The 12029-nt window shown below is 40.4% G+C and overlaps 1 protein-coding gene across 18 annotated transcripts in view; it reads right to left on the bottom strand.

Annotated features, from left to right (window-relative positions):
• The window catches only part of BBS9 (Bardet-Biedl syndrome 9), a 580067-nt gene extending 568259 nt beyond the window's left edge, over nt 1–11808 (bottom strand). For 5 of the 18 annotated variants that reach the window (XR_010134445.1, XM_063708099.1, XM_055347542.2 and 2 more), the window contains exon 1: nt 11040–11765. The gene's annotated coding sequence lies outside the window, so the exon portion shown is untranslated. Of the gene's footprint in view, nt 1–11039 lie in introns of all 18 variants that reach the window. The other 13 variants (XM_055347541.2, XM_019031662.4, XM_063708103.1 and 10 more) reach the window with 8 other exon arrangements.
• Between the last annotated feature and the right edge of the window lie 221 nt (nt 11809–12029).

Raw genomic sequence — 12029 nt, 5'->3', positions numbered from 1 at the left:
ACAAATTTGATGGTTTTGATCACTGTACTGTTTTCATTGGGAAACCATTATTTTTGCAACTTCTAAGTGAGTCTAAAATTATTTCAAAATGATTAGTTTAAAAAAACAAATACCAGGAGAAAAAAGAAAGAAAACTCCATCCATAGTCCTCTGCTTATGCTAAGAAAGAAGTTAGATAAACACTGGAAGTTGATGGAAGTGAACAAATATCTAACAGGTAAACAAATTTATCATGAGTTTCAAAATATGTGGGAGACTTTCCGAAAAATATTTGCACCATTTGTTATTACTAATGACATTATATAACCATACAAATTGTCAGATTACTAAATTTCAAATCTGGTAGCAAGCATTCAAAAAACATAATAATATCTGTATTACACTTTTATTGGATTTTTGAGAGGAAAGTAACAGTATTCAATAAATCCCATATATTCTCACTATATATGCCAAGTACCTAAGAGAATTATAATATGCCATATTACTGGACTATGAGAATGAGGATACATCATTCACTTGCAGCTCAGAGCAAAATATTACCCAAATTCACACTTGAAATGCCAATGATTCCCTAGGAGGACTCACAGGACACAGCATAGTCATCTTCATGGCTATGAAGGATGGCTACGATAAAAGGATGAAAAGCATAATCAGGAAAGGGAAAAGGTGCATGATGGGAAATCTGAAGAAAACCAGACACAAGCTTAGAAGACAAAGGAGTGGTACAGAGGTTAAGAAGAGGAGGAATCCGGCTGGGTGCGGTGGCTCATGTCTGTAATCCCAGCACTTTGGGAGGCCGAGGCGGGCGGATCACGAGGTCAGGGGATCGAGACCATCCTGGCTAACACGGTGAAACCCCATCTCTACTAAAAACACAAAAAATTAGCCGGGTGTGGTGGCAGGTGCCTGTAGTCCCAGCTACTTGGGAGGCTGAGGCAGGAGAATGGCATGAACCGGGAGGTGGAGCTTGCAGTGAGCCAAGATCACGCCACTGCACTTCAGCCTGGGTGACAGAGTGAGACTCCATCTCCAAAAAAAAGAAGAAGAAGAGGAATCCACCAGAAGCTTAACAGGGGCATTCACTGAGATCAAAACAAAGCCAGAAGTGACTTATCTCGAAGGAAGTGGAAAAAAAAAATGTATCTAGAAAAAGGGAGTGACCAACTGTATCAAGTGCTCCTGATACACCATAAAGGATGAAGACTTGGAGGCATAAGCTCTATTGGGAGACATAGCTAAGGACAGAAATTAGTAGTAACCAACCAAAGAGTAAGTGATCCTCTGCTCACTCCTGCATCAGCCGGTTCAAAAGTCTCAAGGAGAGAAAATAAGAAAGGAAGAACTATACAACACTCAAAGGGGGTCTTACCTTTGCCTAACACAGGCAGAAAAGAAAACTTCATGGGGCCTGCCTAGAGAACATACTAAACCAAGTAAAGGAGAAAGAGAAGAGATTTTTCTGTCAATGATAATGAATGATACATTTTTAAAAAGTCAAAATCCTCAGATAAGTGACCACAAGAGACAAAGCTGGAGTTTGAATATAAATACTGCATCAAGTCAAAGTAGCTATCCTATGAAAATGGCCTTAAAAACCTGTTAGTCAATAAATTTTTTCAGCTTGCTAGAATGAATACAAAAAAATCCTCCAATATTATGATCTAGTGGGCTGTTAAAATAAAAAAGACAAAAAAAGAATCAAAAGAATCCTCCAATATGAAAGAACTTTCCAACAATGTCTACAAATAGGAATGCCTATAGAAGACATTCATTTCTCATTAACTTGTTTTTTTGTTTTGTTTTGTTTTTTGTTTTGGTTTTTGTTTTTGAGAGAGAGTTTCACTCTTGTTGCCCAGGCTGGAGTGCAATGGCACAATCTCGGCTCACCGCAACCTCCACCTCCCGGGTTCAAGCAATTCTCCTGCCTCAGCCTCCTGAATAGCTGGTATTACAGGCATGCGCCACCACGCCCAGCTAATTTTGTATTTTTAGTAGAGACGGGGTTTCTCCATGTTGGTCAGGCTGGTATTGAACTCCTGAACTTAGGTGATCCGCCGACCTCAGCCTCCCAAAGTGCTGGGATTACAGGCATGAGCCACCACACCCGGCCTCAATTCTCATTAACTTCTAACCGAAAATTAGAAATCTACTTGTACTGACAAAATAACAAAGGCATCATTTACATCCTTCTTGGCAAGGCACAGTGGTTCATATCTGTAATGCCAGCACTTTGAGAGGCCAAGGCAGGAGAATCGGTTCAGGCCAGGAGTTTGAGACAAGCCTGGGCAACATAGCAAGACCCCATCTTCCCCCCCCCACCAAAAAAAAAATATTAGCCAGTCTCCACTAGAGCCCAGGAGTTGAGGCTACAGTGAGCCATGATTGCACCCCTGCACTCCAGCCTGGACAACAAAGCCAGACCCTGTCTCTTAAAAAAATATATATCATTATTGTTTCTCCTGCTCTATCAATTTTTCCTTATTCACCCACCACTTCGTTAGCTCCTGAAATCCCCCTTTTCACAGAGTTTGGTCCCTTGCTACTCCAGGTGTAATCCCTGGATCAGCAGCATCTGTATCACTCAAAAGCTTATGAGAAACGTTTAATCTCATCCTCCCCAAACAGTATCTTCAGGTGAATCACATGCACCTTAAGGTTGAAGAGGCACTGATGTAACTGATACCTGATTGCCTAAGTGGATATTTTCTTACAGCAGAGCTCCAGTTTTCCCCTTCTTTTTCAGAGGACCTCTGCCATCCATTACCTTTTGAGGGCTTAAAAAAAATCATTTTTCAAGTCAAAGACCTAAAACAGCTGGAAAGTATCCATCAATCAGCTGGTCCTCTCATTTTATAGGAGAAGCCCAGATAAGTTACATGATTCCCATACCTCACACAGCTAATTGCAGGACCTTGCTTCTGCATACTCTCTCCCTCGTCTCTAGTCCCCTGTCTCATTAGGCTGCCAATAATCTACAATTTAATATCAAAAAACTGAAAAAGCATGTGGATAGAATGATTTTTGTGTTGTTTGTTTGCTTTATTTTAATCTTTAAAGACTGTGGAGGAAGGGCTAATTTTTAAACCTACGTCCAACAAATGGCTCTTCCTCACAAGACCATAGCTACCTTAATTATTTCAGAACAACAATATTTCAGAGCAACAACAATGACTTTCATGCCAGGGCAAACATAAGGTCATGCATAGCAGAATTTCATAAATTCCATTACATAAACATCTTGTATGTTTGTTCCCCCAATGTCCGAAGTGTTATGCACCATTGTAGACAATAATTTATTGAACAATAAGGACTCACATCTTTAAAGAATTAATGAACAATAGAAAAAAACAACAGTTCGGGCTGATAATCAATAGTCATCATTTGTTTCCCAAGTGCGTCTCTCCAGTTTCAAAAGTAGAAGCAGGGAAGGAGCACTGCCTACTCCCAAGAAATTAAGAAACCACAAACTCTCATCAGTACAAAGTTGGGATACCACTAATTTCTTTTGATAAAAAAAGGGTGGATTTCAAAAGACAACTTAGGCAGCAGTGATGGCAGCCACTGCGAAGACACTGGCTGCAGCGGGGGAGGCATGGCAGGGGCTGCCCACTCTGTGGAGCCAGTGGGGGCTGGGAACAGGCAGGAGCCCCGCCCCCTACCAGGTTGGAGGGCCAGGAGCCCTGCGCTCCTGGGCACATCTGCAGCTACCCAATCACAGCTCCAGACCCAAGCATCCCTGCACTGTCGGGGGCCCGGGAAGCACCCCTGCCCCTGCAGTTTGGAAGTGCCCACTCCCGCTCCCTGGACTCTCCCAACTCCCAGTGCCCACTCCAATTTCGAACCAAAGTTGAAGCCGAGCCCAGGTGCTGTCGCAACCCGGCCAGGTGTGTGTGCGCTCAGGGCAGTGCTGATACACCAGTCCCCTAACACCTCAGTCCCCTCCAGACTCTGGGCGCCGACAGCACAGGAAGGACACCCAGGAGGAGCTGAGGTCTTGGGTATAATCCACTGATACACCCAAGAACAGAGGAGATCCTCTGCTGACTCAAGAAGAAATAAAAAATCTAAATAGATCCATAATAAAAAAGAAATTGAATTAGTAATCAAAAAACTATCCACAAAGAAAAGGCCAGGCCAAGACAGATCCACTGGTGGACTCTACTAAACAATTAAAGCAAAATTATACCAATTCTTCAAAAACCACTCCAAAAAATAAAAGAGGAGAGGATACTTCCCACCTCATTTTATAAATCTAGTTACCCTGAGCCAAAACCAAACACATCACAAAAAAACAATAGACCAATATCCCTTATGCATATGGATGCAAAAATCCTCAACAAAATACTACTAGCTAATTGAATCCAATAATATATAAAAAGTATTATATAACATGACTAAATGGTGTTGCCTGAGGAATGCAAGGTAGGCATCCTTAACATCCAGAAATGAGTTAATGTAAAATCAACACAATCTAAATCAAAAGCCACTTGATCACCTCCATAAATCCAACTCTTCCATTATAAAAAACACTCAAAACACTAGGAATAGAAGGTTCCTCACGCTGATAAAAGACATCTATGCAAAATCCACAGCTTATATCATACTTAATAGTGTAAACTGAACACTTTCCTCCTAAGATCAGGCACAAGACAAGGATGTCTGCATTCACCACTTCTATTCAAAATCATACTGGATGCTCTCAACTATAGCAATTAGGTAAGAAAAGGAAATAAAAGGCTTCCAAATTGGAAAAAAAGAAGTAAAACTATCTTTACTCACAGATGACATAATCTTGTATATAGAAAATCCTAAGGAATTTGGGAAAAAACTATTAGAACTAATAAATGAGTTAAGCAAGGTTGCAGGATATAAAATAAATATACAAATATCAATGATATTTCTATATTCTTGCAATGAACAATCCAAAATGAAATTTTAAAAATAATTACATTTACAATAGCACCCAAAAGAGTAAAATACATAAGTTAGCCAGGTATGCTGGTGCGCACCTGTAATACTAGCTACACATGAGGCTGAGGCAAGAGGATCACTTCAGCTCAGGAGTTCAAGATTACAGTGAGCTGTGATCACACCACTACACTCCAGCCTGGGCAACAGAGCAAGATCCCATCTCAAAAAACAAAAAAAAAGAATACTTAGGAATAAATTTAACAAAAGAAGTGTAAAACTTATACTCTGAAAACTATGAAAACATTGTTATAGAAATTAAAAGAAGATCTAAATAAATGGAAAACATCTCATGTTCATGGATCTGAAGACTCAATATTGTTAGGATGGCAATACTTCCCAAATCAATCTACAGATTCAATGCAATCCCTATCAGATTCCCAGATGGCTTCTCTGTAGAAATCAACAAGGTTATTCTAAAATTTGTATGGAATTTCCAGGGACTCAGAATAGCAAAAACAATCTCAAAATTAAAAAAGAACAAAGGTAGAGAACTCACACTTCCCCATATCAAAGCTTACTAAAGCAACAATAATTAAGCCAGTATGGCACTAGCATAAGGATAGACATAAAGATAAATGGAAAATACTGAGAGTCCAGAAATAAGCCCATACATCTATGATCAACTGATTTTCAACAAAGGTGCCAAGATCATTCAATGAGTAATTGCAACAAATGGGTCTAAGATGACCGAATAGTGACATGCAGGAGAATGAAATTGGACACTTACCTCGAATAATATTTTTAAAATTAACTCAAAATATGTCAAAGATCTAAGTATAAGCTAATGTATAGCTAAAACTATAAACTCTTGAAACTCTTAGAAGACTATATAAGTAAATCTTTATGACCTCAGATTTGGCAATGGATTCTTAGATTTGACACCAGAAACGTGAGCAAAAATAAATAAATAAGGGCAAGGCATGGTGGCTAATGCCTGTAATTCCAATACTTTGAGAGGCCAAGGCAGGAGGACTGCTTGAGCCAGAAGTCTGAACCCAGCCTGTGCAACATGATGAGACCCCATCACTACAAAAAATATAAAAATTAGCCAGGTGCAGTGGTGTGTGCCTGTAGTCCCAGCTACTGGGGAGGCTAAGGTGGGAGAATTGCTTGACACTGGAAGGCTGAGGCTACAGAGAGCCATGATTGCACCACTGCACTCCAGCCTGGATGACAGAGCAAGACCCTGTCTCAAAATAAATAAATAAAGCCAGGTGCAGTGGCTGACGCCTGTAATCCCAACACTTTGGGAGGCTGAGGCAAGCAAACTGCTTAAGCCTGAGAGATTGAGAAGAGCCTGGGCAACAAAGCGAGACCCCATCTATACAAAAAATAAAAAATAAGCTGGGCATGGTTGTGTGTGCCTATAGTCCCAGCTACTCGAGAGGCTGAGGCAGGAGTTTGAGGTTTGAGCCCAAGAGTTTGAGGTTGCTGTGAGCTAAAATCATGCCACCACACCTCAGCTTGTGCAGCAGAGTGAGACTCTATCTCAAAAAAACAAAATAAATGAATAAAGTAGACTTTATCAAAACTAAAAACTTTTAGGTTTCAAAGGTCACCATCAAGAAGATGAAATGATGGGAGAAAATATTTGCAAATCATGTATCTGATAATATACAAGAACTCATACAACTCAGTAATTTAAAAAAGTCCAATTAAAAATGAACAATGGGTCTGAATAGGTATCTTTCCAAGTAAGATATACAAATGGCCAATAAGAACATAAAAAGATGCTCAAGGCCAGGCACAGTGGCTCACGCCTGTAATCCCAGCACGTTGGGAGGCCAAGGTGGGTGGATTGCCTGAGGCCAGAAGTTCAAGACCAGCCTGGCCAACATGGTGAAACCCCACCTCTACTAAAAATACAAAAAAAAAAAAAAAAAATAGCCAGGCGTGATGGCAGGTGCCTGTAAGCCCAATTACTTGCGAGGCTGAGGCAGGAGAATCGCTTGAACCTGGAGGCAGGGGTTGCAGTGGGCCAAAACCACACCATTGCACTCCAGCCTAGGGAACAAGAGCAAAACTCCGTTTCAAAAAAAAAAATGCTCAGCATAATTAGTCATTAGGGAAACACAAATCAAAACTATGAGATATCACTTCACACCTACTATGACAGAATCAAAGAAGTCAGATAGTAATAAGCGTTGGTGAGGATGTAAAGAAATCAGAGCCCTCATATACTGCTAGTGAGAATGCAAAACGATGCAACCACTTTGGCAAGGAATCTAGAAGTTCCTCTAACACTTAAACACAGAATTACCATATGACCCAGCAATCTGACACTGAAGTATCTATCCAAGAGCAATGAAAACATATGTGCATACAAAAAAACTTACACATAAATGTTTATAGTAGCATTATTCATAATATCCAAAATTTGGAAACAAACCAAATGTCCATCAGCTGATGAATATATAAACAAAAGGAAGCATCCATACAGTGGAATATTATTTGGCCATAAAAAAGAAAAGAACAAAATACTGATATATGTTACAACATAAATAAATAAAAGCATATAGGTTTTAGAATCAGACATATCTGGCTCTTAAAAACATGCTAAGTTAAGGAAGCCAGTCACAAAAGGCCACCTATTATATGATTCTGTTTATATAAAATATCCAGGATAGGCAAATTCATAAAGACAGAAAGTAGACTCGTAGTTGCTTAGGTCTGGGGGTAGGGGAGAAGGAAGAGAGAAGGAGAGTTATAGCTAAGGGATGTGAGGTTTCTTTCTGAGTTGATAAAAATATTCCAAACTTGGCTGTGGTAATGGTTACATGTATCTGTGAATATACAAAAAAGGAACTGAATTTTATGTGTTAAATGGGTGAATTGTATGGTATTTGAATTATATTTCAACAAAGCTGTTTTTTTTTAAAGATAACAAATGGTGATGGATACATGGGAGTTCATTTTGTTATTCTTCATGCTTTTGGTTATGCTTCAAATTCCCCATAAACTTTCATTTTTTTTTTAAAGCAGAACACTCCTGTATTTTGGCCACATTTACCATTAGGCCAGGTGTGGTGGCACACACCTATAATCCCAGCACTTTGGGAGGCCACAGCGGATTGATCACTTGAGCTAAGGAGTTCAAGACCAGCCTGGGCAACATAGTGAGACCTCAACTTTGCTGAGCATGGCAGAAAAAATAAAAATTATTACAACTTTTTTAAATATTAAAAAAAAGAACAATAGCAAATTAAATTCAGAAGGTCAGCAAAATAAATTCTGCCCTTTCTCCTGGAAGACATCCCAAGTCATCAAGAAAATGAAAAATTAGCCATAAATTGAGACACAAATAAAATGCTAATCTGTACTCCAATCTAGGAAAGATATAGGCCTTGACATTGAGATATTAAGATAAGCAGGTGGGTGGGGGAGGTCTGGTACTGACAGGTTAGGAAAAATGGTAAGGAACAATAGTAATAAAACATTTTTTGGTCATGAAACCTGGCTTTTGGGTTACAAAATGAACAAAAAGTGTTTTAAATAACAAAAAATAAAATATGTATACACTGATTTTTTTAATTCAGTTTAGTTAACTGTCTTGAATAAGGAACCGAGGTTTGCATTTTATCCCCTTTTCATTCAGTGTTGATTTCCAGTTGCTCACTGATTTGTCTTTAAGTAATTGGAAAATAAAAACCAGGTTTTTAATGACTTCGCCTTACAGGAAAGTATCTACTAATCATTTACTAAAGCCCAGTCAGGATCCTAAATGCTTTGCAAGCATTCTATTTTGATCTTCATAACAAAACTACAAAGTAAATTGTAGATACTATTATTCAGGCATCCTTGAATACAGAGAAGTTAAGAAATCCGTGCCAGTGGTCTCACTAGTTAAGTGATGTACAGTACCTAAACCCAGACTGTCTACTCCAGAACCCTAAACAAACGGCCTATGCACACGCCCCTCCATGTAGACTATAAAAGCAATAGCTCTATTCACACTAATTCTAAACACTACAAGTTCAAACTGCAGGCAAGTATGTCATACATTTGATTAAATTGTTAAAGGATGATTAGAAGACAATAATTTGAAGGTTGTAACAGGTGCAGTCCTATAAATAGGCATAACAGATTAGTTTCTAATGCCTTATTAGAATAATAAATGGGAGATAATCTCCTTATCCCCTAAACTCCAGAAATTCTCTTCTACACTCTTCACTTGACACTTTTTTGTTTCGAATACTTTTTTTTCTACAACAAGTTTACTCAGATTTAGGTTTCATTTAAGAGGTGGCTGACCTTTTTTCCTGACCTTCTGAATTTAATTTGCTATTGTTCTTTTTTTTAATATTTTAAAAAGTTTTAATAATTTTTATTTTTTCTGCCATGCTCGGCAAAGACAAGGTCTCACTATGTTGCCCAGGCTGGTCTTGAACACCTCATTGACCTAGTCCTACAATATGATCAGCTGTGAAAATAATAACCCCAAAGAATGCTGTGGAAAAAACATACAGGTTTGAAGGTCAGTTCTGGAAACAGACCTTGAAGCTGTTGTTCATTTTCAGAGCTTTGCTTTCTCCAGGTTATGCCAGTGTCACACCAAATTTAAGAAAGTAGAAATCAGGTCTTCCAGTCAAAGAAAGATGACAAATGCACGTAGTGTTCAAAAGAAGTATACTGCTTTTGAAGGCAATAATACAAGGGCTCCCTGTTGGAATTTTCAACAAAAGACTCAAAGGGCAAAATAACACAAAATTTGGAGTAGGACAGCTCTGGGTGCACTTTCTGACCACGTTTACACTACATGATCTTAAACAAGTCCCTTATCCTCTAGTATCTCAATTGTTCTAGGGTGGAGGAGGATAAAATGGCTCAACCCATAGCAAGTACTCAATAGATGTCAGTAATAACCCAACAGTAGAAACAGTGCTAGCAGGAGAGACAGTGGTAGTAGTGGTAGTTGAAAGAGACGGTGGTAGTGTGTTCTGTGCAAGACACAATTACGAATGCCAAACTCACCCTCTGGACCGAAATTTTAAATGGGACTCACAAAGACTGATAGTAATCACTAATGGAAATGTTATTAACCAGCAGGGATGTTTTATAATAACTTCATGTATTTTAATAATTTTTAAAAAATATTTCAAAGTATTCTAAAGCGTAAGACTTACTACATCCCTCAAAAGGTGTAAAAGTTTTAAAATTACTATATATACTACTGCTGTTGGATTTTTTCCCTTCAGTGAGCATTTCTATCAAGAAGTTGTACCATAAATGTAAGTGTATAGTTGTAATTTAACCACAACAATTACACACAAGGAAAAATCCCTTAAACTCTGACAAATAACTTGTAACTTATTTTCAAAATAAAGTTTTTTAAAATTCTTCTTTAAAAACTTCTAGGTTTTCTAGTTTTTTTTTTAATTCTTCCGTATATTCATGAAAAAAATCTCAGTAATTGTTTTCTTTATAAAATGCTAATAAGTTAGAAAGTCTTTCTCTGAATGCTGGCCAACTTAAGACCCATAGCTTCTCCTGCAGCATCTTTCAAGTTGTTTATCAATGAGGACATGTAAGATGTGTATACCTGTAAGATACGGTTTCATTTTTAAAGTAAAAGTGAGATACCCAAAAAAATACATTTCTCCAGGAAACTGAAGTCAAATGCAGGATTTGACTGGCAGGAGGTGCTGATAAAATCAGCGCAGCTCATCTAAACTGTTGTGGTCTCCAAGTAAAAAGAGGAGAAACAATAATCCTATTACTAGAAGGATTGGGGGTATTAGTACATGCATCCTACTTCAGTCGTAGGCTGGGAACTGCTTTGCCCATTTACTCACAGACCTGTTGAAGTGTCTCAGGAGGATGCTCATGCTCCAAGTGACATTCCTCAATGGAATCCTTAAAAATTCTCATCCCTTTTTTCTCAAAAGTATTCACAGAATCTCATACACTTTGTGCTCCTAGTGTTTGTTTATTTCAGTGCAAACATCTAAGAAATCAATCACCTTACAGACTCCAAACCATTATACTGCATTAGAGAATCTTGTTCACAAAATAAAACATGGAAAGGGTATTCATGTACCCGAAGTTTAACACCAGACATACCATCTTACCTGATGCCACGTCAGATGAGCTCTGCCCCACCTTTCTGCGAACCCTCGTTCGGCAAATTTTGCTTTATGAACGCCTGACAAGGTCCCAGTGATGGAGCAGAGGGAGCAAGAACGGAGGGTGCAGAGAAAAGCAACCTTTAGCTTCACTATTCCCTCTCGTCCTCCAGCTGAAAGTTGTTCCACGTCCCGGGCAAAGAGAGAGCCCCACCAGGCAGCACCACCAGCTCCACAGAGTTGTACTGATTCCCCCAAGAAGCTCCCCTGCGCCCCCCGTCACCCCCAGAGACCAGCAGAGGAAACGGCATCTATCCCTTGGAAGACACTAGGCAGGCGAGAACAAATGCAAGTCCTGCTGCTCACACCGAGGAGGAAAGGATGGAGGAGGCGGTGAATGGGATGTAGCAGTTACCCGACGGCCGCAGCGGAAGGGACACCTCCCCTCTCCAGCCTAACTCTGAGCCATCTTCGCCCTGTTGTCATAGCACTTACAACGGACGCCACTGCGCAGGTCACGCCGTGCCGCGCCGACTTCTGGGGGCTGGAGTCCAGAGAGGCTGAGGCGCAAAGGCGGAGACCGACTTCTGAGAGGGCCGCGGTTGGAATTAGATTACTATTGGGGCGGGGCTCGAGTGAACCACGGCCTGGTCCTCATTAGCAGAGAGTGATAATAACTGCAATCCTCTGCCCTGTCCTGGCAGCAGTTCCTTAAGGAAAACCCTCCTCCTGCCAGGGCTCCGGGCGCAGGCCACGCCCCCCCGGCCGCGTGCCCGCCCTCTCCCCTCGGTGCGTGTGGGTGGGGCCTAGTGGGGGCGGGGCGTCACTGGCTTGTCCATGGTGCTCTGGGATCCCGCGCTTCTGAGAGTCCCAATCGCGGTGTTTTTTTCCTGCCGGGACACTCATGAGGGCCCCGTCCATGCACCGCGCGACCGTGGCGAGGGTGGTCGCGGTGGCGAGCGCCAGCGTGTGCGCCCTGGTGGCGAGGGTGGTGCT

This window comes from Gorilla gorilla, chromosome 6, assembly GCF_029281585.2.
Source record: "Gorilla gorilla gorilla isolate KB3781 chromosome 6, NHGRI_mGorGor1-v2.1_pri, whole genome shotgun sequence".
Lineage (NCBI taxonomy): Eukaryota > Metazoa > Chordata > Mammalia > Primates > Hominidae > Gorilla > Gorilla gorilla.
Note: the sequence above shows the minus strand (reverse complement) of the source record. Positions and strands in the feature narration are given on the sequence as shown.